A 26,079-nucleotide genomic window follows, 5' to 3' on the forward strand; every position below is an offset into this window, starting at 1 on the left:
ACTATCTACAAGGGGTGTGTGGCACTATCTACAAGGACGGTGTGTGGCACTATCTACAAGGGCTGTGTGTTGCACTATCTGCAGGGGGTGTGTGGCGATATCTGCAAGAGGGGTGTTTGGCCCTATCTACATGGTTTGTGTGGCACTTTCTACAGGGAGTGTGTGGCACTATCTACATGGGGGTTTATGGCACTATCTGCAAGGAGGGCTGTGTGCGGCACCATCTAAAGGGGGTGTGTGACACTATCTACAGGGAGCATGTGGCACTATCTACAGTGGGTGTGTGTGGCACTATTAACATGGGGTGTATGTGGCACTACCTATAAGGGTGTGTGTGTGGCACTATATACAGGGGGATGTGTGGCCCCTTCTACAGGGGGTGTGTAGCACAATCTACAGGGTCTGTGTGACACTATCCACAGGGGGCTGTGTGGCACTATCTACTGGGGGCACTGTGACACTATCTGCATAGGCTGTGTGAGGCACTATCTATGGGGCAGGGTTGGGCACCATCTATAACGAGTGTGTGACTATCTACGCTGGTTTTTACGCTACCAGTATTGGTCAGCACATGTTGCCTAGCCCTTATTTTATTAGAACTTGTAACATAAAGGGCTCGGCTGGTGGATACGTGCAGATTAATACACGTAGCATATGAAAAAGGGGGTAGCGAGAGTGTGCCGAAAATAACTTGGTTTGAAAGTATGCTTTTGGAAGCCACCCTTTAAAAATCCTGCGATTTCCCCGGGCAGTATACTTACCGACCTCGTTTCTGGGTTGGGTCCGGGTGAGAGTACGGATTCTGACACCTTTCAATGTCACAGCGTCACAACGTTATGTGCGACGCGCATGACATCATGACATTGAATGGCGTCAGGACCCGCAATGCATCCGGTGCAGAAGCCCGGCTCAGGAGAGAGGACTGTAAGTATAAGAATACTGTCCGCTGGGGCCCTGTATCTAAGCCTATGAAGGGGTTGGCTTAGATACAGGGCCCAGCAGATAGTATCACACATATCTGCTGGCAATAAAAAGAAGTTGGGGGGGCAAGAAGAAGTTTTGCACCGGGATCCTTGAGCCTTAAGCTATGCCCCTGACTGGTGCTGGAGTCCCTGAGCAGAGCATCTACCAGCGCTCTGCCCAGGGACTCCAGCACTGCTCCTGACATCACTGTCCATATATAAATAGTAACATCAGGAGTTTCCTACCACTGGAGTCCACTGGAGTCCCAGAGCAGAGCATCAGCTAGCCCTCTGCCAGAGGACTCCAGCAATTCTCCTGACGTCACTGTACATAGATGAACAGTGACGTCAGAAGCTACCCCAGGAACGGAAACCCAGGGCAGAGCTTCTAGTAGCGCTCTGCTTGGGGATTCTGACTCAGGAGCTTTCCCTGGACTGGAGAGCCTTGGCAGAGCCCCTTTTAGCTCTCAGCTCGGGTACTCCAGCACTGCTCCTGACATCACTGTCCTTATATGGACAGTGATGTCAGGAGTTTCCTGTCGCTGGAGTCCCAAAGCAGAGCAGCAGCTAGCGCACAGTGATGTCTGAAGCTCCCGTAGGTATACATTTAACGTATACCTGTGACTGATGCCATACAGTGGCATCCGTCACCCATAGGCTGCCATTTAAGGCCTAATTCACATATGCTTTAAGGGCTCCACCGAAAATACTAGAAACAATACCGCAGCATGGTGCACTATTGTTTCTAGTTAAACTACGGACACCCCGACAGAAACCCGACGATACCCATTAAAGTGAATGGATTCCGTCGTGCACCGGTTGTCTCCGTTGTTCATCGGAACTTGCTCTGCCGGCATCTTATTTGTTCCTTTCCTCTGACAGAGCAGAACAACAGAATACCGAATGAAGATGTGAACAAGTCCTTAAAAAACGTATACAGTGTGTATATATAGTTTTGTTGTGGGATCCCTCAGGATGGAATAGCGTAGTCTACTACGGTATTCCATCCTTCAAAAAAAAAAAAAAAATGGTATACCGTCGTATACCAGCCCCATAGGGAGCAAAAGGACACTCTTTTGGTTAACGTCGGGATAATGGAATGTCCCCGACATCAGTATGTCGGGAGCTTCCCCGACCTACACGATAAACATAGGGCAATAACGTGATATAAATGAGACCTAACATGGTTACTAGCGATCATTCACCTACTTTTGAAAGTAGGTGAATGACCACTAATAGCTCCTAGCACAGGGACTCCTTTGTACCTGAAAGAGTCCCGGCACTAGGTTTTTTTTATTGGTGCACGCACCCGAGATTCTAAGCTGTCATTGGTTAGTTTACATCACATGGTGCCCAGTTACCTCATTTCATTGTCCTAGTTTTAAAACCTACTTTTGTCCTACTGATGTAAACTAACCAATAACAACTTAGAGCTGTCCCTGCTTAGTTAACCGTCACAGAGGACATTGCGGCTCCAGCGCTGGACCCGGGAAAGGTAAGTATAATAATTGTTTTGCTTTATGTCTTACTAATGTTTTATTTTGTGTTAATGTTTTTTTACGTAATTATTCAGGTTAAAAAAAGCCACAGGTCCATCAAGTTCAACATTTCTCAATAAATTACCCATCGTTCATTGCTTGATTAATTATAACCCTCAATGCCATTCGTCAATAAATAAGCATCTAGCCTTTTTTAAGTACTGACATAGTATCTGCCATCACTACCTCTTGGGGGGTAGGGCATTCTATAGCTTGACCACTCTAACTGTATAGAACGCTTTCCTATATTGATGTCTGAAACGTCTTTCTTCCACACTCAATGGATGTCCCCTGGTCCTTTGTAGAGTCCTTGGAAGGAACAGATCATGTGCTAGTTCTCTGTATTGACCACACATGTACTTATACATATTAATGAGATCACCTCTAAGACGTCTTTTTCTAAGATGAACAAGCCCAATTTTTCTAGCCTTTCATTATAAGCGACACCTCCAATCCCATTAAATAATCTAGTTGCCTGCCTTTGAACCCCCTCCAGTTCTCCTATATACTTTTTACAATGTGGAGCCCAAAACTGAATTCCATATTCAAGATGTGGCCTTACAAGGGATTTATAGAGTGATAATATTACATTTGAATTACAGGTTTTTATCTCTCTTTTTAAACACTAAAAAATCCAAAATCCTTTTGCAGCTGCGGCTTGACAGTGAGTGTTGCTGCTTAGCTTATTTGTTACCAGAATACCCAGGTCCTTCTCCTGTTCCGTTATCCCCAGTTTTATTCCATTTAATGTATATGAATTAATGCTATTATTGCATCCTAGGTGCATTACTTTACATTTACCAACATTACATTTTATCGGCCATGTTTTTGCCCATGCTGCCAGTTTTTCTAGGTCTTTCTGTAATATTTTATAGTCAAGTTGAGTTTTAAGTATCCTACAAAGTTTTGTATCGTCAGCAAAATCTGACACCTTGCTATCAATCCCACCCACTAGGTCATTAGTAAAGAGATTAAAAACAATTGGGCCTAACACAGATCCTTGCGGTTGTTGCACTACAGGTTCGGTTGTTGCACTACTTTGGATTAGAAGATTACTTTTATTACGGCGTTTTTGTTTTTTATCTTTTCAATAAAATGGTTAACGAGGGTTGTGTGCTATTTTTCTTGTTTCAATAAAATATTTTTTGTATGTGTCAGTGTTTTTTTTTTACTTTATTACTACTGCCTTAGTAATGGCCACTGTCTTATTGATAGCATCCATTACTAAGGGGCTTAGTGTTAGCCGGTGAAAACGCTAAAAGTAAATCCCACAGTATTAGCCCGGTACCCACCACCACCAGGGGTACTGGGAGGAGCCGGGTACAAACCAGTATCCAACTGTCTGAAGTGATGGCTGGTCACGGCCACGGCCGCAGGCTGGTGTTATTAGGCTGAGAAGCCCAAAAACTGTGACTTTTCCCACCCTAGTAATGATAGCCTGCTGCTGCTATATTGTATCTGGCTGGTAATGAAAAATAGTTTTTTTTTTGTTTTTTTTCTTAAAATAAATAATTAGAAAAAAATGATGTATGTTCCCCCCATTTTTCATAACTAACTAGATACAACATAGTAGCAGCAGGCTGGCATTACCATGGTGGAAAGGCCCATGGTATTCGGACTTCCTGATTTACACGAGCGTGTGCGTTTTGCGCGCGCAAAAAAACGCTGCGTTTTGCGTGCGCAAAAGGCAATTGACAGCTCCGTGTGTCATCCGTGTATGATGCGCGGCTGCGTGATTTTCGCGCAGCCGCCATCATAGAGATGAGGCTAGTCGACGCCCGTCACTGTCCAAGGTGCTGAAACAGTTTAAGTCTTTCAGCACCGTGGGCAGTGACTGTCTCCTGACGTCGCGTACCCGAACATTTTTTGCCGGGTTCGGTCAAAACGAGTTCGGCCGAACCCGGTGAAGTTCGGTGCGCTCATCTCTAATTTGACACTCCGTTTGGATGTTTGTAAACAGAAAAGCACGTGGTGCTTTTCTGTTTACATTCATCCTTTTGACAGCTCTTGCGTGATTTTCGCGCATGCAACGCAGTAGCGTCCGTGTGGCATGCGTTGTTTTCACGCACCCATTGACTTCAATGGGTGCGTGTTGCGTGAAAAACGCACGATTATAGAACATGTTGTGAGTTTTACGCAACGCACTCACGCTGCACAAAATTCACGCATCGTCTAAACAGCCCCATAGACTATTATAGGTGCGTACGACACGCGTGAAAAGCACGCGCGTCGCACGTGCGTATAATACGCTCGTGTAAATGAGGCCTAAGGGTGTGTTCACACGGCAGCCTCCGTTACGGCTGAAATTACGGAGCTGTTTTCAGGAGAAAAAAGCTCCGGAATTTCAGACGTAATGGCATGTGCAGGCGCTTTTCGGTGCGTCCATTACGGGCGTAATTGGAGCTGTTTTTCCATGGAGTCAATGGAAAACGGCTCCAATTACGTCTCAAGAAGTGACAGGCACTTCTTTGACACGGGCGTCTTTTTTACGCGCCGTCTTTTGACAGCGGCGCGTATAAAAAATTACCGTCGGCACAGAACATCGTAAAGCCCATTCAAATGAATGGGCAGATGTTTGCCGATGCTTTGGAGCCCTATTTTCGGACGTAATTCGAGGCTAAAATGCCCGAATTACGTCCGTAAATAGGGTGTGTGAACCCAGCCTAATAATACCAGCCTGCTGGATGTACTGTAATGATATCAGTGAACTATTCATTTAGCCCTCAATCATTGCATCACTGCTGGGCTCACAATTTTTGTGTGCAAATTGTTGTTTTTAAGAATGAATAGGAAGAAACTGGTCGATTCATTATGACTTTATTTAAAAAAAATATATTCTACGAAATAAACAAACAAAATAAAAGTATGAACTAGTATAGTCTAGTATTAGTGGGAATCACAGGTGTCTATGACTTTATCTTCAATCACTTTATATTACTTTAGTGCAGATTACATTTTGAGAAATTGTCATTAGCCACATTTAACTCAGAAAACCTGAAATTGCAAACATTAACAGATATGTACAGTGTAAATATTTACACTCAGCATGTTAGAAAGCTAGGGAATGCCCATAGAGTAGAGCAGGAGATACCATGCTACAGGTAGTACTGCATTTTTTAGGAAGTGCATAGCAAAGAAAGTCTACCACCCAGATAGGCACTGTTAAGTGTTTAGCATGTATACAATATTGCCAATGTAGATTTCCGATTATAGCCAAAGGATTGGGCGCAATAATTTGCCACTTTAACGCCGCATCCACTACTTTTATATTCAGTTTTTTTGTGTTCCTGCACTGTATGCTAAAGAGCATAAAAGAGTCATTAGTTTGAAAAGAGTTATATCTTCATTTCTCAAGCCTTTCCGAGTTAACCTTGCCTCCTTAATTTTGACTGACAGCTCCTTGTCTCCCCCCAGCACACATAAAATCCTGCGCTTGCACATCAATGTCCTGTTCTGGTGCATGCGCACAACGGGACACCATAGCGGTGCATGCGCAGTAACAAGATTTGAGGCCCAGACAGAGCAGGGAAGGGTGTTGGACCATACATGACGGGTGCTATCTCAGACGAGAGTTCGGCATTCAGGGCGGGCCAGTTGTCGGTGGTGGTCGGGCATAAAAAGAGGAACGAACGAGACTGCCGGATTATTACCATAAAATGAGCAAAATGTTTGCAGACCGTTATTTACAGTGAGAGGGGGAGTTTAGGAGAGGGGATAACCGCAATTAACTTTTGACAGCAGCGGCAAGCGAGGGGAGAGTAGAGTTCAATAGGTGAAGTGCTGGTGACAGGTTCCTATTAAGCTCACAGATCCAAAGGAAATCAGTAACCAAATATTTAGAATGCCACTACATATTACTGTACCTTATAAATTTACTGGAAAGTTAAATCTGGGATCTTAATTGTTATTTGGCATTTTTTATGTGCAATCCACATAACATTCTTCTGTGCTTTTACTCTGAAATGTGGGAAGGAGATTATTTTAGACACCTGTTGATTGTCTCTATTTCTTATCCAGCTGTATTGAAAGATAGAAGGCAGACCGCTGAGCAGATCACTGAGAATTATTTTCTGTCTGTGTTATTTCAAGCACACGTAAAATAATGCAAATTTAAATTTTAGAGATTATTTTTGTTGTCAAAACATGTTTTGTTGAAATAGAGGCTCTTGAGAGGGAAACAAATTTATTCACAGGATACAATGGCAAATAGTATCATGACCAGAATCTAAGAATTCTGAAGAACTGTTCCCATGAGGTCAGGAGGCGCTTATACTTTTGGTTCTAGTTAGAACAATAAATGTTTGGTCTTATATATTTGTAATTCTGTCCTAGAATTTCTCTCCCAGTGGGTGGTCTCACTATTTATTATGGAATGATAACCAACTTGCAATGGCTGTATGTAATAATTTTTTTTTAAATCCTTAAAAAAGGTAAAGCAATATTTTATCTGCCAGCTGGAGACAGGTAGGATTCATACTAGGCAGAAAGGGCAAGGAAAAGACCCTGTGAAAACTTAATCTGATGTCAGGACCACATCCACTGATTTAGTCATGATAAAAAGTGACACTTAAAAGGCATTTATCAGGGCGTACTTGTTTAAAACACTCCACAGAATGGAAACCCAATCTTTATTTATCCAGGGTATTAGAGCAATGTACTTTTAGGGTAAGGCCACACGGTGCATTCACGGTGCGTTTTTAAACTGCAGCTAGTCATTTTTCAATAGAAGTCAATGGTGACATTTTTGTTATGGATGGACTGCTGCTATTATATTACAATGTGTTTTTTGTGCAGTTAACTACATCTTCATAATGTCTGACCGCATGCAGTTAATGACCGCACTGCCAATGTTGTTGCTGAACTGCTTGCGTTTTTGCTAACAGTTCTGCAATGCCTTGTAATGAAGTATATACAGGCATCACTTAACAAACTTCAACACCAGTGAAAACTATGTCCATCAATTATTTCTTTTAAAAATGCAATATTACAGAGATAAAATACGCATTCAGTTGACCGCATGCGATTTTCAAACACAACAAAACCGCAACAAAACCGCGTCAACGAAGCACCGTGTGGCCTTACCCTTAACCCGTTATTGACCACCCCATAGTGTTTCTACGTCGGTCACTAACGGGCCTTATTCTTATGCAATAGACTTTTTACGTCGATAAGTAAACAGAGCAGGGAGCTGTCAAATCTCCCTGCTCTCAGCTGCCAGAGGTAGCTGAGGGCTGGTGGTGTCCCTGCTCGAACGTGTGAGATCGATATTAGTATCGATCTCACCCGTTTAACCCCTCAGATGTGGTGCTCAATAGCGTGCACCGCATCTGAGTGGTTTTAGAGAGAGGGAGGGAGCTCCCTCTCATCCCACTGACACCCGGCGAGAAGATCGCCAAGTTTCTGTGTCTCCGATGGCAGCCGGGGGCCTAATAAAGGCCCCCAGATCTGCTTGTAATGAATGCCTGCTTGATCATGCCTCTGGCATGACCTACCTGTCCGTTTTACACGGACAGGCATAAGTATTGCAGTGTATTATAAATGTGATCGTATAATCGCATAGTCAAGTCGCCTAGTGGGACTAGTAAAAAAGTTTTAAAAAAAAGTTTAATAAGAAGTGAAAAAAAAAAAAGTGAAAAAAAAATGAAAAACCCACTTTTCCCCCTTACAAACTGCTTTATTATTAACAAACAAAATACAGTAAAAAAGTTACACATATTTGGTATCGCCGCGTCCGTAACGACCCCAACTATAAACTTATTACATCATTTAACCCGCACGGTGAACGTCGGAAAAAATAAAGTAAAAAAACATGCAAAAATTGCTGTTTTCTTTGAATCCAGCCTTAAAAAAAATGTGATAAAAAGTGATCAAAAAGTCGCATCTACTCCAAAATGGTACCAATAAAAACTACAAGTCGTCCCGCAAAAAAAGCCCTCCTACAATTGCATCGGTGAACAAATAAAAACGTTACGGCTCCTCAAATATGGAGACACAAAAACAAATAATTTGGAAAAAAAAGTGTTTTCACTGTGTAAAAGTAGTAAAACATACAAAAACTGTACAAATTTGGTATCGTTGCAATCGCAACAACCCACTGAATAAAGTTATTGTGTTATTTATACCACACGGTAAACGGCATAAATTTAGGACGCAAAAAAGTGTGGCGAAATTGCTGTTTTTTTCTATTCCCCCCCAAAAAAAAGTTAATAAAAGTTAATCAATAAATTCTATGTACCCCAAAATGGTGCTATTAAAAATTACAACTCGTCCCGCAAAAAAAAAGTCCTTATACAGCAATGTCGACGCAAAAATAAAAAGTGTATAGCTCTTTGAATTAGACAATGGAAAAACGTAAAAATGGCTTGGTCATTAAGGTCTAAAATAGGCTGGTCATTAAGGGGTTAATATTCCTCAGAATTACTAACTCGCTATCTCTTATGAAAAAGGTAGCTAGGGATCATGACTTTCTATCACTCTATAATTTACAGTCTTTTTTTTTAAATTTCAACATTCTAATAATTTCTGACAAGGATCGACAACCTGTGGCCGCTGTGTGCTTGGCAGCGCTGAACACAGGGAGAGAGCGCACCACTCCATTGCGTGTTTTCGGCGCTGATCACTTGGTGGAGCTATGTTGTATGAATTGCAAGCACACAATGCAGCGCCACTCTCTCCTGGTGTTCAGCGCCGCCAAGCTTATCATGCAGCGTCACTCTCTCTCCTGGTGTTCAGTGTTCGCCAAAATGGAGTTCTGTAGCCATTCTGCCATTGAAATCACAGCACAGGTGTATCTAAAAAACAAACATGATGTCCTGCACTTCATCGGTTTAAGGCCTCATGCACACAATCGTAGCCATGTGCACGGCCTTGATTTTCGGGTTGGCCGACCGCAGAGTGTTACCCGCGAGCCACCCGCAAATCGCCGCGTCAATTATTTTGTATGAGCCTGGACAATGGAAACCACTGTCGTGTGCATGGGCCCATAGAAATGAATGGGGCCGCAATTCTCCCGTGTATTTTCTGGGGAATTGCGGCCGCAAAAGCATGTTCGTGTGCATATGGACTAAAACTTCGGATTTAATGTAACTTTATAAATAGATTCAAAAAGTAGCCGCTCACCCTCTTGTATGCTGGAGCTCAGGAGCTGCTCTCCCTTCTATGTGCAGCCTGCCAAGCTGGTATTCAATAGCCGCTCTCTCTCCTGTGTGCAGCCCCCCCCCCCCCCCAAGCTGGTGTTCAGTATTCACTCTCTCTTGTGTGCAGCCCCCCAAGCTGGTATTCAGTAGCCGCTATCTGTCCTGTGTTTAGCCCCCCCAAGTTGGTGTTCAGTAGCTGCTCTCTCTCTCCTGTGTGCAGTCCCCCCAAGCTGATGTTCAGTAGCCACTCTAAGTATATTTATATTTCAATATGGCAGCTGAACGCGCTAATGTGGACATTCGTTCATTTCAATTGTTGACCACTCTGAGGCCTGTGTTCAGCTCATAGTCACCTTGTATGCACTACAGATGGATCATCTTTGCATGGAAAGTTTAATTAACTGTTTGGTTTTTGTCACATACATGATTATAGTTTGTGTTATATGATTTTCATATTTGCATGGCACACTGAGTACACTATATTCGATTTTATTTTTTATCGGCACGATGTACAAGTAAGGTGCCTCAAGTCATAAACAATTTTGAATATATGGCAAATTTTAAGCTATTGATAAGTCAGAGACATAAATATTATTTCAAACTAGGAAATCCCCGTAGAACCTGTGAGATCTGACTCATTGTTTTTTCCAGTCCCACATATCAGAGAGGTATCAATAAATCATGGTCTTTAAAAGATTGTCCCCCTACTGGCCTTAGAAAAACACACCTGTAAGGTATACGATTTGAAATAAGGAAAATAAAAAATAAAAAATAAATTCCCTATCTATCTTAAAATGTACTAATCATTCTTCATCAACACGTTTTCAAACAAGCCAACTGTATTTTTTGGTCCTTTGTCTGGAATCAAAAACCAAACAGGATCTTACGTCATAGACTCAAAATGCACTAAAACTGAGAAGGCCTAGGACTACCTGATCGATCCTTCTACTACAAAGTGTCTTAACCCAAGAGAATTAACTGTCAGATTAATTTTTTCTCTATTGCCACGACTTCTTAATGGCTATCAAATCCTCTTCAGATAACTGGTTTATACATGACATCTACACTTCTATCTTGCCTTATACTGCTCAAAAATATTGCAACAGGCAACTGGGACTAGGCACATTCTGTATAAATGGCCTAATCCTCACACGGAAGAAAGGTGAAGTGGGAGCTAATTTCTCAGAGATACTGAAGAGATTTTAAAGATATTCAGGTCAGTCACTTCTTATTCAATATTTGGTCAAATGCAGCCTGACCAAGTATTACTGGAATTAGATTCTCCAGATCATCAACAAATTATTGAATATGAACTACAGTTTGGCCCCCAGTAATTACATAGCTCCAAGCAACATCCTCAAGCATAAAAAACTAAAATAACTAGAGGATTCAAACATTGATGGCATGATGATGTGTCAGGATTCTTCCCTCTTCAGAAATAGGTACTACAGTAGCAAAGGTGTGTATTATAAGAAATAATATACCTCCATACTATAAACAATTAAATAGTAACTGTACTTTCAGAAACATTTTTGATATGTTATAACAGAAATTTGGATCGGTGGGGGTCTGGGTGCTGAGGCCCTCACTGTCACTGAAACAAAGGTGACAAATGTACCTTCGACAGTGATCGGCTTTCCTCATTAGGCTGAAGATGGCTCACATAGAATGATTCACAGCCGAAGATTCAGGGAGCTCAGCTGACCGCTTTTGCACCTTTTTTATTTTTTTGTAGCGATGGTGGGAGTTTCAGCTCCCAGACCCACACTGATCCAATCTTCTGATATTTTTCTATGACAAAAGTTTGCTGACAATACAGTTACAGTTAAAAATTGCTAGTGATGGGTGAATTTCCTGAAATTAGTCTCAGGCCGATTCTATTGATTTAGCCCAGACATTTGTTTTGGTCCAAATAAATTCACTGCAAATTGCAAGTACCCCGATTGCCCTGTTAGACTCTCTGATGTATTCTAGGACTGTATCCAAGGAAGGTACAGTCCTAGAAGACATAAGAGAGTCAAACAGGGCAATCAGGGCACTTGCGATTTCACCTGTAAAATAAAAACAGTACCATACTCACCACCTCCGCTGATCTCCCATAGCGACGCGTAACTGCCAGCCTCCTGAGATGATGTCATAGTGTGCCATGTGATCGCTGCAGCCTATCACAGGCTGCAGCAATCATATGGAACAAAACTACATAATCTAACCTGCTGGCTTCCTGATAGAACATAGTTTTATCCCATGTGTCCGCGTCAGCCTGTGATTGGCTGCAGCGACCACATGGGACAATACAATGTCACCTCATCCGGCAGGGATGAGTTACTATGCAAGACCAGGGGATTAGGTGAGTATGGTATTTTTTTTTCTAATTTCCTCTTTTCCCCCCTTTTTATTTATGACCTGCAAAATAATGGTCGACACTTGGCAGAGGCTCCCATTTAGTGCACCGCGAACCCCAAAAGTTTTGGATTTCGGCGAATTTGAAACATTTGGGAAATTTCAGACCAAATTCCACTCATGGCGAAACAGTTCACTCATTTCTAGAAGTCACTTTTGAGTTCCGTGACAGAACTTATTATTATTATTACTTATAAGTTAGAATAATGTATTGTTACAAATTAATTATCGGGTAAGAGTGCTTAATTTCAAAAGAGATTTGCGCTGGTTTTTTTGTCGTTAGCTCACTGAGTATAAACTATTCCTAACTATTGAATGGAGTGGCAGCGCTCATGCTTGACCACCACCTTATTCAAACGGGGCACACAGGACCCATCAGTCTGGGGACTGGTGGGGGTCACAGCATTCAAACCCTCGCTGACCTAGCAGTTATCACCCCTTTCATCTTTAATTCTGACCGGTTTTCTACTATCACTCTCTTCTGCCACCAATTTTTTTTTAACTTAACTAGCACTTTTTCTATCTCCTAACACAAAATTGAGACTCTACATATCTCCTTTCTGGCATCTTCCCCGTCTTGCACCTCTCCTACACATATTTTTGTTGTTGTTCCTTTCCTCCTTTTTTGCATTATATGTAATTATACAATGATTAAACTTTATTTACATGTGACTAAACAATTGCTTTATGGAGGTGAGGAAACGGGAAGAAAAGCATAGAAGTGGAAAGCAGAAAAGAGCTTCAGAATTAAGGATCTTTAAGGTAGTGCAAAAAGAAAAGCAAACAAAAAAACACCTACATTGTAATGAAAGAATTCTATATGCACTTATTTGTAATACACACAGAGTGAGGTTTATAGATGTTTAATATTTCCTGCAGGGATAAAAACAGCACTTATAAATACTTAACAATATGCAAGAACACTATACTTAAGGAATTATTTACTCTACAATACACTAAGATTAATCATGCTTTATGAATAAGTGCCACTTTTAATTTAATGAAAAAAAGTACTAAATGCGACCTGAATATGTGTTGGCCTTTTTTTTTCACCTCAAAAATTTAAAAGCAACATCTGTTTATTCTTAGCAATGTTTCAACAATATCCACATTACTTAGCTATTTTTTTCAGTTTTTGGTATTGAACAAGAGAATGTTGAGTGATATGTTTTACGCAAATTTATTTTTAGAACGTTAATAGTTCACCAGTTGAAGAAAGGTATTCATGAAGTGTATCTAGGGCATGCTGTTTATGCTGTTTTTTTTCTAAATCTTCCCAAAATACTAAAGGGTGATAATAGGCAACTCAAATAATGACCATTTCGGTTAGACTGACTAGATTCCAGGACCATCCACCGACTCAGAGAGGCTATGGATACTATTACAACACCTGCATCGGCACATTCTTGAAAGTAGTTTATCCAATGATTGGTTGACAATTTTGTTCTATTCTCATGTAACTCAATAAAACTAAAATAGCAACCATGTCTTTTACTTTTTAGTTCATTTTAGTTTGCTTCATCCTCTCTGTTTCAAATTAAGATGATTCCTGTCATATCCTACCTGAGCACTATGTTAAACTGCTGTACCCAAATGCTTATCTTGGGGACGGCTACTACAGATGGACAGTTTTTATTTCCATTCAGCTCATTATACCTCTCTATGAAGGTATAACAGATTTCGATATTAATATATATTGAGGGCTGTGAATTACTGAGCTGAATGTAGGCAAACAAATTACATTGGAACGGTTCATGAGCTTGGACACTTGGTGATTTAATGGGCCTCAGTGATCGTTTGAGCATCCAAATGACTTAAAGAGGCTCTGTCACCAGATTTTGCAACCCCTATCTGCTATTGCAGCAGATAGGCGCTGCAATGTAGATTACAGTAACATTTTTATTTTTAAAAAACGAGCATTTTTGGCCAAGTTATGACCATTTTTCTAGTTATGCAAATGAGGCTTGCAAAAGTCCAAGTGGGTGTGTTTAAAAGTAAAAGTCCAAGTGGGCGTGTATTATGTGCGTACATCGGGGCGTTTTTAATACTTTTACTAGCTGGGCGTTCTGATGAGAAGTATCATCCACTTCTCTTCAGAATGCCCAGCTTCTGCCAGATCACGCTGTGACGTCACTCACAGGTCCTGCATCGTGTCAGACGAGCGAGGACTCATCGGCACCAGAGGCTACAGTTGATTCTGCAGCAGCATCAGCGTTTGCAGGTAAGTAGCTACATCGACTTACCTGCTAACGCCGATGCTGCTGCAGAATCAACTAAAGCCTCTGGTGCCGATGTGTCCTCGCTCGTCTGACACGATGCAGGACCTGTGAGTGACGTCACAGCGTGATCTGGCAGAAGCTGGGCGTTCTGAAGAGAAGTGGATGATACTTCTCCTCAGAACGCCCAGCTAGTAAAAGTATTAAAAACGCCCCGCTGTACACACATAATACACGCCCACTTGGACTTTTACTTTTAAACACACCCACTTGGACTTTTGCAAGCCTCATTTGCATAACTACAAAAATGGTCATAACTTGGCCAAAAATGCTCGTTTTTTAAAAATAAAAACGTTACTGTAATCTACATTGCAGCGCCTATCTGCTGCAATAGCAGATAGGGGTTGCAAAATCTGGTGACAGAGCCTCTTTAAGCGCTGTTTGGAGAAACCATTGTTGCTATGTTCTGAAAATTGAGTTGAATATTTCCACTGACAGAAATCTCTGAGTAGCGCTAAAGTTGTTCAGACTCCCAAAAGAGTACAGTGGCCCATTTAGTCATTAAAGCACTCTTCTATTTGAAGGTTAAACAAACATGACAATCTGCAACTTTACAAATTATAGAGTCTGTCTTACTAGTGCCACTTATAGTTGGCTACTTTGTACATCGATATCCAATCCTTTATAACCTTAAAACATGACTCAGGTATTCAGCCAAACCAGAGGCACTAATGGGTATATAGCACATTGATCACATTTAGTACTAAAGAACATACATACTATATGGAGCACGCTAAGTAAAAGTACAATAAATAACCCTACACTATACATTGCACTCTGCGCTAAACATTTTAATAAATCTTCCCATGTCGATAAATAAATCAACAACCAAGTGGATGGGGAGTGGGAGCAGGAGGGGTATCAGAGGCCCAAAACTTTATTGACAGACAGATTCACAAAGGGAGACGGGGGGGGGGGGGAGTAGAGGGGTCTTAATCCTCTTCTTTGTCGATGTCCAAACCATCCATTATCATATAGTCTCTGAGCGGACAGCAAATCAGCCAGCAGCAGTCTTTAATGGTCAACTTCTACTAGTTCATAACCAAGCATTTTCTGGCAAGCCACAAACGTCCTTAAAACAGTTTATAAGGTGCCAGGTTTCCTGGATAGCCTTAACTGTCTGGGAAAATTCCATAAAATGCTCAATGGTTGGAAAGGTTGTTCCTGTGAACAAAGATTCTGAGTTTGTTTTCCGAGGTGTCCAACTGTTGCTGCACAAATGGGCACTACAAAAAGTGGTGCAAGGGTGTTTCTTCAGTGAATGGGCACCTTAAGTAGTACCTGGTGAAGCATATTCCACGGGCAGGTATGAAAGTTCTCAGGGGCAGGCCCCCCTGAATACCCATCCATGCCAGGTCTTTGTGCCCATTGGTCAACCTGCTAGAAGCTACACCTTTGCAAACCCTGGAATCGTTTTCATCTAGTCCTGTGCTCATATAAGTTTGTGTATAGTCTTTCTTTGGTTTTCACAAGACAGCACTGTTTAAGAGTTGTTGCTCCTTGTCAGTTAAAAATACGGTTCTCGTTGGCTGTGTGAGATGTCATATGTATGGGCTCTCAGAAAGCAGTGATTTTTCTTGCGGAGATCCAGTTGGTAGGGAGTTTTATGGCAATGTTTTCTGGGAAAATGCACGCAAAATAGCTCTCCTCGAGAAGGAAGAAAACTGTCTCTCTAGTGCCACATATAGATAACTTCCTTGCTATGAAACATGACTCAGGTTATCACCAGCCAAACCAGAGACAGTTTTCTCACTCCTGGTGAAGAGTTCAGCACCTATGCAGATACAGATAGTGGAATCCCCTGTATCTGCGCAAGCGCTGAAATCATTCAGTTGCCATTCAGCAACTGCGTATAAGAGAATGGATCCAGAGATGGCCCCAGGGAGCTAAAGGGGTAAATCACGTGACCGCAATAATCTTGCGCTGTATGAAGCAGGCGGCCGTAGCTTTGGAGTGTTTACATAGCCCATACATGAGAAGTGGAGGCCTTTTGCTGAACAGTTTTGGTAATGTCTGATAAGGTTTACAGAAGTATGTGCACAAAAATACAGTTTAGGGCCTTTTAGTAAATATATTTATAAAGTGACCAACCCTTAAGAGTTCTTTAAGCAGTCTAAATTTGAGAGGCTGAATGCATGTAGCTTTATAGCAGAGATGTCTGCAGTCAACTGACACTACACAAGGATGCCAATAGGCACAAGTATACTGTGCCTATAGGTAAATCCGTCCGTGAACATACACTACCGTTCAAAAGTTTGGGGTCACCCAGACAATTTTGTGTTTTCCATGAAAACTCATACTTATATTTATCAAATGAGTTGCAAAATTACTGGAAAATATAGTCAAGACATTGACAAGGTTAGAAATAATGATTTTTATTTGAAATAATAATTTTCTCCTTCAAACTTTGCTTTCGTCAAAGAATGCTCCATTTGCAGCAATTACAGCATTGCAGACCTTTGGCATTCTAGCTGTTAATTTGCTGAGGCAATCCGGAGAAATTTCACCCCATGCTTCCAGAAGGCCCTCCCACAAGTTGGATTGGCTTGATGGGCACTTCTTGCGTACCATACGGTCAAGCTGCTCCCACAACAGCTCTATGGGGTTGAGATCTGGTGACTGCGCTGGCCACTCCATTACAGATAGAATACCAGCTGCCTGCTTCTTCCCTAAATAGTCCTTGCATAATTTGGAGGTGTGCTTTGGGTCATTGTCCTGTTGTAGGATGAAATTGGCTCCAATCAAGCGCTGCCCACAGGGTATGGCATGACGTTGCAAAATGGAGTGATAGCCTTCCTTGTTCCTAATCCCTTTTACCTTGTACAAATCTCCCACTTTACCAGCACCAAAGCAAGCCCAGACCATCACATTACCTCCATCATGCTTGACAGATGGCGTCAGGCACTCTTACAGCATCGTTTCAGTTGTTCTGCGTCTCACAAAAGTTCTTCTGTGTGATCCAAACACCTCAAACTTCGATTAATCTGGCCATAACACTTTTTTCCAATCTTCCTCTGTCCAATGTCTGTGTGCTTTTGCCCATATTAATCTTTTCCTTTTATTAGCCAGTCTCAGATATGGCTTTTTCTTTGCCACTCTGCCCTGAAGGCCAGCATCCCGGAGTCGCCTCTTCACTGTAGACTTTGATACTGGTGTTTTGCGGGTACTATTTAATGAAGCTGCCAGTTGAGGATCTGTGAGTCGTCTATTTCTCAAACTAGAGACTCTAATGTACTTGTCTTGTTGCACAGTTTTGCAGCGAGGCCTCCCCCTTCTCTTTCTACTTTGGTTAGAGCCTGTGTGTGCTGTCCTCTGAAGGGAGTAGTACACAACGTTGTAGGAAATCTTCAGTTTCTTGCATGGAATAGCCTTCATTTCTAAGAACAAGAATAGACCGTCGAGTTTCACATGAAAGCTCTCTTTTTCTAGCCATTTTGAGAGTTTAATCAAACCCACAAATGTAATGCTCCAGATTCTCAACTAGCTCAAAGGAAGGTCAGTTTTATAGCTCCTATAAACAGCAAAACTGTTTACAGCGGTGCTTACATAATTGCACAAGGGTTTTCAAGTGTTTTCTAATCATCCATGAGCCTTCTAACACAGTTAGCAAACACAATGTACCATTAGAACACTGGAGTGATGGTTGCTGGAAATGGGCCTCTATACACCTATGTAGATATTGCATTAAAAACCAGACGTTTGCAGCTAGAATAGTCATTTAGCGCATTAACAATGTATAGAGTGTATTTCTGATTAATTTAATGTTATCTTCATTGAAAAAAACTGTGCTTTTCTTTAAAAAATAAGGAAATTTCTAAGTGACCCTAAACTTTTGAACGGTAGTGTATGCAGGTTTCACTGTGACTGCACTAGATCATCGTAAATTTTAGGTTTAGTCACTTGGCTTCCCAGTGTATTATACAAATCCTCACTAAGGATAGGACACATTTGCAAAATACATTTCAAAACAGTAGATGGTTGTCTACTGGGCAACAAAAAAATTATTATATCCCATTGGATCAGCAAGTATTAGGAAGTGTCTTACTAGGTCAACATATGTAGATGGAATCATTAGGGGGCAGTAAGGGAAAGATTTACACTAAGTATCACAAATTGGGGTGATAGAGGTGTGCAGTTATACAAAACTTATTATAGCCTCTTTACATCTCTATTTTTTCAGCCTTTGATATTTGCAAATAAACTATATACATCCTAATTTCTAGTTTGAATTCTCCTATTTAAGTCATGTTTAGCAGTAGGATAGAAAAAAACTATCATAGTGGATTATTAATAAGTCAAATAATTTAGCTTTACTTTACATTAAAGCGTCATGCACACGACTGTAGTTTTGTGGTCGTATACTATCTACAATTGTGGAACTGTAATTGCGGATAGTACAAAACACATGCTAACCTATGGGCCAAAACACACGACTGTGGTTTCCACGGTCCGTGCATTGCCGGAGCCCGGACCGCAAAAAAATAGGACATATCATTATACGGTCCACAATTGCGGTCCGGCCTCATTGGAATGAACTCCGCTGCCTGTCTGTGTCATAATCACAGACTGTAGACACAGCTACGGCCATGTTCAGGAAACCTAAGTGTGGGCAGCTCAAAATATATTCCTCCAAATTTGATCTTACTGGCACTTGAGTTTAGAATTTGTTATATTTAGACATAATCAGAGCTTTTAATACATGACTATATCTTTAAAGTATGGTTTAAGTGCAGTTTAAGGCCTCATGCACACGACCATAATGGTTTTTACTGTCCGCAAACACGGATCTGTAGTCATCCGCAACTCATCCGCATATACTTCACGCTGTCTGCAAAAAAGGTCTGTAGTGATCTGTATGTCATCTCTATTTACGGATCCGCAAAAAAACAAAAAACAGGGAGGAATCTTGGGTAATCCTCTGGTGCCGCATAGCAATGCTTCTGTAATTACGGATGGCTACGGGTGCACATCCGCAGCCGTCCATAATTAAGGAAGCCCCCATAGACTTCTATGAGGAGTCTGTGCCGTAATTACGGACAAGTATAGGACATGTTCTATATTTTACGGATCATTTCTACGGAACGGACACCCATCCGTAAATATACGGAAAAGTGTACGTACACCATAGAAATGAATGGGTCCGCAATTTCATCCGTAATTACGGATCTGTAATTACGGATGAAAACTACGGTCGTGTGCATGCAGCCTAAAGTGGAGTTGAATCTATTTATGTAGGTCAATGATTCTTTTTGTGGGCAGAACAGATATTTGCAATAGAAATAACACATTTTTGAAAGAGACTACATTAGACTTTAAAAGCTTCAGCTCTTTGAATAATTCTAGTGTTAAATCATGTGCAATGAAATGATAACAAGTGTTACATTTCTGACAGTTGCTAAGGGACTGGTCTAAGCAGCATATAAAGGAAAGAAAAGCTAATTAAGACAAATTGAGACTATAAGCATAAAAAATACTGTCATTTTGTCATCTAAAATCTGCAGAGCTTACTTGGCATGTGCACTGAACGAGGTGAATCATGAAGAATTGATCTGAAAGGATTTGCCTGTGTTGAAGCATGAGCTGGTACTGTGATAATGCTACTCATTTGTTGTAACTAGGCATATTTCATCCAGATAAGATCGGAAAGCTATTTACCCTGATTAAATAGGGAAAGATTTAAATGGATGTAAGGCTCACGGTAACATGTAATAAATATGCACTCAGATTTCTGACTAAATAAAGTCAATAAGCACCCCCCCACTCCGTAGCCATAGATGTGACTATTAAGAAGCAGTCTTATTGGTTGCTACGGGTAACTCCACCATCTCCTTTGCACAAATTTTACTAAAGCTCCCAACAAATAGTGCGGAAATGTTTATTTTTTTTTTGTTTTGTTAAAAAAACCAAAAACCTATTTTTATTAAGGTTTTTGTCCAAATTGAACAGACATTATGAAATACCATAAAGGATATTTGTCAAGCAAAAGGTACTTTTACTGTACAACAAAAACAAAAAACAGAAGTACAAAGAAAACATATGAAGGTGATATCAGATCAATATATGAAATAGCAGAGGATTCTAAAGTGGAGCATCAAACAATTCCATATAGTCAATATATGGGTATGACGTCCATTTAGAGGAGACGAGCTAGGGTAAGCATACACGTAACATAAATACTGCAGATTTTCCGCAACGGATTTCATTATGGAAAATCTGCAACGTAATACAGTGGCTGCAGAGTGGATGCGATTTGAAGAAATCTCTTCCACACTCTGCGTAAAAAAACAAACCTGCCAAAGAAACGTTTATAAATTAACCTGCAGTGCAGTTTTTTAATTTGAAGTATGTCAATTTATGCTGCAGAATTGCTCTACCCAGAGCCTTTGGCAGCCATGCATGCCCATGACATCACACTGCCTCCACCATGCTTTACAGAGGATGTGGTGTGCTTTGGATCATGAGCCGTTCCGAGCCTTCTCCATACTTTCTTCCTCCCATCATTCTGGTACAGGTTGATCTTAGTTTCATCTGTATAAGGAATGCTGTTCCAGAAGTGGGCTGGCTTCTTTACATGTTGTTTGGCAAAGTCTAATCTGGCCTTTCTATTTTTGAGGCTGATTAATGGTTTGCACCTTGTGGTGAACCCTTTGTATTTGCTGTCATAAAGTCTTCTCTTTATGGTAGACTTAGATACTGATACGCCTACTTCCAGTAGAGTGTTCTTCACTTGGGTAGATGTTGTGAAGGGGTTTTTCTTCACCATGGAAAGGATTCTGCGATCATCCACCACTGTTGTCTTCCATGGACATCGAGGCCTTTTGGAGTTTACGAGATCACAAGTGCAGTCTTTTTTTACTTCAAGAATGTACCAAACTCCTAACATTTGTGCTCTCTCTCTGATGTATTTCTACATTTCTTTCAGCCTAACGATGGTCTGTTTCACTTGCATTGAGAGTTTCTTTGACCTCATGTTTTGGGTTCACAGCAACAGCTTCCAAATGCAAATGCCATACCTGGAATCAACTCCAGACCTTTTACCTGCTTAATTGATGATGGATTAATGAGGGAATAGCCCATGCAGCCCATTAAATAGCTTTTGAGATAATTGTCCAATTACCTTTGTTCCCTTGAAAAAGAGGCAGCTACATATTAAAGAGCTGTAATTCCTAACCCCTTCCTCAAATTAGGATGTGAATACCCTCAAATTAAAGCTAAGAGTCTGCACATTAAGCCCATATTGATTATATAACTGTATATTCAATATGTTTTGGTAAACAGCTAAAATGACAAAACGTGTCACTGTCCAAATAATTCTGGAACTAACTGTATATTATAAGTTAACAACTGAACAGGGATAATATAAGAGGGCTACATTTTTAGTTGTTTTCTTCAGATACTGTATGTGGATTTAGCTGTTTCTAATATGATAGTAATAGTCAGAAACACTATATTTTGCAAGAGCTGTAAGAAAATGTCAGAGTAAGCATGAATAATGTAGTTTGCTTAAATGGTATGTGTGAACACGAACAATTATAGTATTTCTTAGTAATAATTCATTCAGAACTCTATTTACCATATAGATAAACAATGAACGGACAGTTATGAGGACATTTGCTTTTAAAATATTAGAGGGAAGTTATGGATAGAGTAGAGTATAAGCAAGGAGAAAATATAATTGCTAATTCTGGCTGTATTCACATATTTACTACCTAGAGAAGCACAATGTAACTGACCATAAACATTTCTGGAAGTTGTAAGTATATTTTCCACCGTGACCTAAATCGCACTTGTCATAGAAAACAGCTGCCTTCCACAGGCTAATGATCTGCAGAAATTAAAGTGACTACAACAGATGGGAGCTTGAAAGCCATTAGTGATCATGGCAGATCATTGGGAAACCACCCCAACACGAATTCTTACTATATCCACTGTATACTATGTGTGTAGCTGTATATGTGTAAATGGGTATATATATATATATATATATATATATATATATATATATATTTATATATATATATTTATATTTATATATATATATATATATACAAAAGAGAAAACAGCAGCACTCACAGAATAAATGTGAATCGGGTGCCAGCAAAAAACGTCCCGATCCTCGGACGTGGTGTATATAGAAGAAAGAAAAACTTTGCGGCACTCCAATTTGAAAAAATGGTGGTTTATTCAATCCAAATATAACAGCAACGTTTCAATCCTACATTAGGGAGAAAGATCCTAATGTAGGATTGAAACGTTGCTGTTATATTTGGATTGAATAAACCACCATTTTTTCAAATTGGAGTGCCGCAAAGTTTTTCTTTCTTCTATATATATATATATATATATATATATTTATATATTTGTGTATGTGTGAATTTTTATGTGTGAACTTAACAAGACCGCCCACTCTCCTTTCATTCTGCATGTCACAATTTTTAATGACATAACTCTGCAATGTTTGAGAGCTTACAGTATATGCTTCAGGGCTTACATTTCTAAGTATTTTTTCTGCATAAGACTAGTACTTAAAACTTTGTTTTAATTAAAACAATTTTTCATGACTAGTATGCAATAGCACTTTACATTTTACGGACGTGTAAAATAATTGCCTTCTCTTCCATTATGCTGGTCATTCTTAAAAATTACACGTAACAGGTATAACAATAAGTATTTTAGTTTCATAAATTGTAACATCCTAAATTGTTATATGTAGTGGCCAAAGCTTAGTTAGGGCAAAGCCACACGTGGCGGAATTGCTCTTGAATTCCGCTGCCTACACTCCGCAGCGTTAATCCACAGCGGAGCCGTTTCTCCATTGACTTCCACTTCTATTTAGTAGGGTTCATTTAGACGATGCGGACAATTCCGCTGCGGAGCATAGGCTGCGGTGCAGAATTTGGTGTCCGCAGCATGCAAGGGATGTTGCGGAGTTGTGGCGGACTGGTTGCGGACTCACGGCGGAATTTCTCCATTGACTTCAATGGAGATTCTAAATTCCGCAATGAAGTCCGCAGCTGTAATGAAAATGTTATATGTGCTGCGGATGCGTCTTGCTTTTTTGACATGACATTTCTTCATTCTGGCTGGACCTATGTATTTCTAGGTCTACAGCCAGACTGAGGAAGTCAATGGGGCTCCCGTAATTACGGGAGCGTTGCTAGGAGACGTCAGTAAATAGTCACTGTCCAGGGTGCTGAAAGAGTTAAGCGATCGGCAGAAACTGTTTCTGCACCCTGGACAGTGACTACCGATCCCAATATACAGCAACCTGTAAAAAAAATAGAAGTTCATACTTACCGAGAACTCCCTGCTTCTGTCTCCAGTCCGGCTTCCCAGGATGACGTTTCAGTCTAAGTGACGGCTGCAGCCAATCACAGGCTGCAGCGGTCACATGGACTGCCGCGTCATCCAGGGAGGTCGGGCTGGATGCCGAAAGAGGGACGCGTCACCAAGACAACGGCCGGTAAGTATGAAATTCTTTTACTTTCACTAGGGAAAGTGCTGTCCCTTCTCTCTATCCTGCACTGATAGAGAGAAGGGAAGCACTTTTACCGCAGTCCGCAGCAGCTAGTCCGCATCAATTTACTGCACATTTTGGGCAGATCCGCCGCAGAATCTGCAACGCAGATTCTGTGCGGCATTGATGCGGACAGTTGCGGAGGAAATCCGCCACGTGTTGGCATGCCCTAATGGGATTATATGAGAGTAGTATATATATGAAAGGGAACCTAACATGTTGAATGCTGTTTTTTCTGCGCCAGTATGTTATAGAGCAAGATGAGATGAGCAGATTCATTTATATTTGTATGGAAAAAGATTCAGCATAATTTATAATTTAATTATTTAAACCCCTGTTCACTCTGGGCTTATGAGTCCATCATGATTGGCAGCCTTCCATGAGTGAGCATGCATATATAGATCCTACAAAACTATATAATAACTGTGAAAACTGCAGTCATAGGTCAATCTGCTCAGATCTATTATATATTGTCCGTCTGAAAAACTACCTCTAATAGTTCAATGTACTTCCAGATTAGTTAGAAAGTGATAGTTTATTTTGTTTACAGCTTATTTAAAAGCACCATGTTATTTGACATTTTATATATATAAGAGTCATATAATTGACAAATTGTGCTATTTATTTACAGGAGCCCTTTACCGTAGACTTCTTTTAAGGTCACAGTACTCTGCTGGACATTTGTCTTTGTAATAAGGTTTATACTGGTTTATCCTGGATATGATTTGTCTGTAGCCAAAGTAACAGTTCAAAAAAGGGAGATTCAGGCAGCACATCCAAAAAAGAAGCTTTTTATTCATCCATGCAACGTTTCAGCTCCTCAGAACCTTTCTCAAGTAGAGTGACAGTTCAAAATCACCTGAGCAAGTGGTTGCTTGTAGGAAAGGGTGAGGTCTTAGATCATCATAATTGGTACTAGAATCTGCTTGCAAAGTGCAATTGAATGTTTGGTAATAGTCAGTTTAAGCACGACTATAACGCAACAAATCATAAAACAGAAGCATAGAAGCATAGTCACACAGTCTCAACAAAGCTGAACTATACATCAGGGAGGTCACACTAGAATGTGGCCTAGAAATTGCAAACACAATAACTGCTGCCATAGACAGTGATATAAAATATAAAATGTATTTGATTGGATAGGCATAATGCAGCACTTACGCACCATTAGGTATCCTGTCTCAGTGCATCCTCCAATGATAGATCCCAGCGCAGCAGATGGGCCTATAGATCACTGGTGCAGTGTAAGTTTATTAGTAATCTGTATAAACTTGATTTTTCTGGTTTTCGAGAGTGCACTGTATAGAGCTTTTGTTAAGCTCTGTAGCAGATTCGGAGTCTAGTAACTGACACAAAGTTCCCGGGGGTTGGGGGAATAACAGCAATAATCCATGTTCGGTACATCTATAAATGGCATCAGATTGTAGCCTGAGGCAGAGACATGGTCCGGAAACAATCCAAGTTCAGTACACAGAAAATCAGTAACAGATTTTTGCAAGAGGCAGAGACGTGGTCAGGAAACAATCCAAGTCCGCTACACAGGTAAGCAGAAACAGCTTTAATAATGATATTAATATAACAGGTGCAGATTTGCAACATAATTTGCACTATATTCAGGCTTTCTGCATAACCCTTTAGGAACCCACCCTTTTTTGGACAGAATGATTTATTTATTTTCATCGACGCATTGCAAGAGCTATAACTTTTTTATTGTTCCATCTACAAAACTGTATGAAGGCTTGATATTTGCAGAATGAGTTGTGGTTTTTATTGGTACCATTTTGGGTACTTAACTTTTATTATAGTTTTTTTGGTTGGGAATGAAAAAATAAACTGTGATTTCGCCATGATCCATGTGGTATAAAACATATGTTAACTGTATGCATTGGGTTGGTACAATTATGCTGATACCAAATTTATATAGTTCTTTCATGTTTTAGTATTTCTACAGTTTTGTGTTGTCACATATCCAGACTTACAACTTTTTAATTTTTTTCATTGACATAACTGCATGAGGGATTTTTTTTGCGGGACAGGTTGGAAATTTTTTATTTAATTAAACTTTGCTAAACTTAATCAAACTTTTTTTTTGGTCCCTCTAGGGGCCTAAAACATGCGATCCTTTTATCAGTTACATAATGCTTTGGAATACTCAGTATTGCAAAGCATTTTTCAGTACAACATCGACAGGCAAACTATTACACCATGGCTCTGGCCAATGGCGTAACTACCGCCGTAGCAGCAGTAGCG

At 40.5% G+C, this 26,079-nt stretch overlaps 1 protein-coding gene and 1 long non-coding RNA gene across 3 annotated transcripts in view; both read left to right on the forward strand.

Annotated features, from left to right (window-relative positions):
* GALNT17 (polypeptide N-acetylgalactosaminyltransferase 17) overlaps positions 1 to 26,079 on the forward strand; it is a 410,986-nt gene that overhangs the window by 24,571 nt on the left and 360,336 nt on the right. The window lies entirely within an intron of this gene.
* LOC142740977 (uncharacterized) lies at positions 11,845 to 13,507 on the forward strand. The gene is made up of 3 exons (XR_012880946.1): positions 11,845 to 11,983; positions 12,730 to 12,798; positions 13,327 to 13,507. It is a non-coding gene; the product is annotated as an uncharacterized LOC142740977 (long non-coding RNA).

Source organism: Rhinoderma darwinii, chromosome 2, assembly GCF_050947455.1.
Source record: "Rhinoderma darwinii isolate aRhiDar2 chromosome 2, aRhiDar2.hap1, whole genome shotgun sequence".
In the NCBI taxonomy this organism is placed as follows: domain Eukaryota; kingdom Metazoa; phylum Chordata; class Amphibia; order Anura; family Rhinodermatidae; genus Rhinoderma; species Rhinoderma darwinii.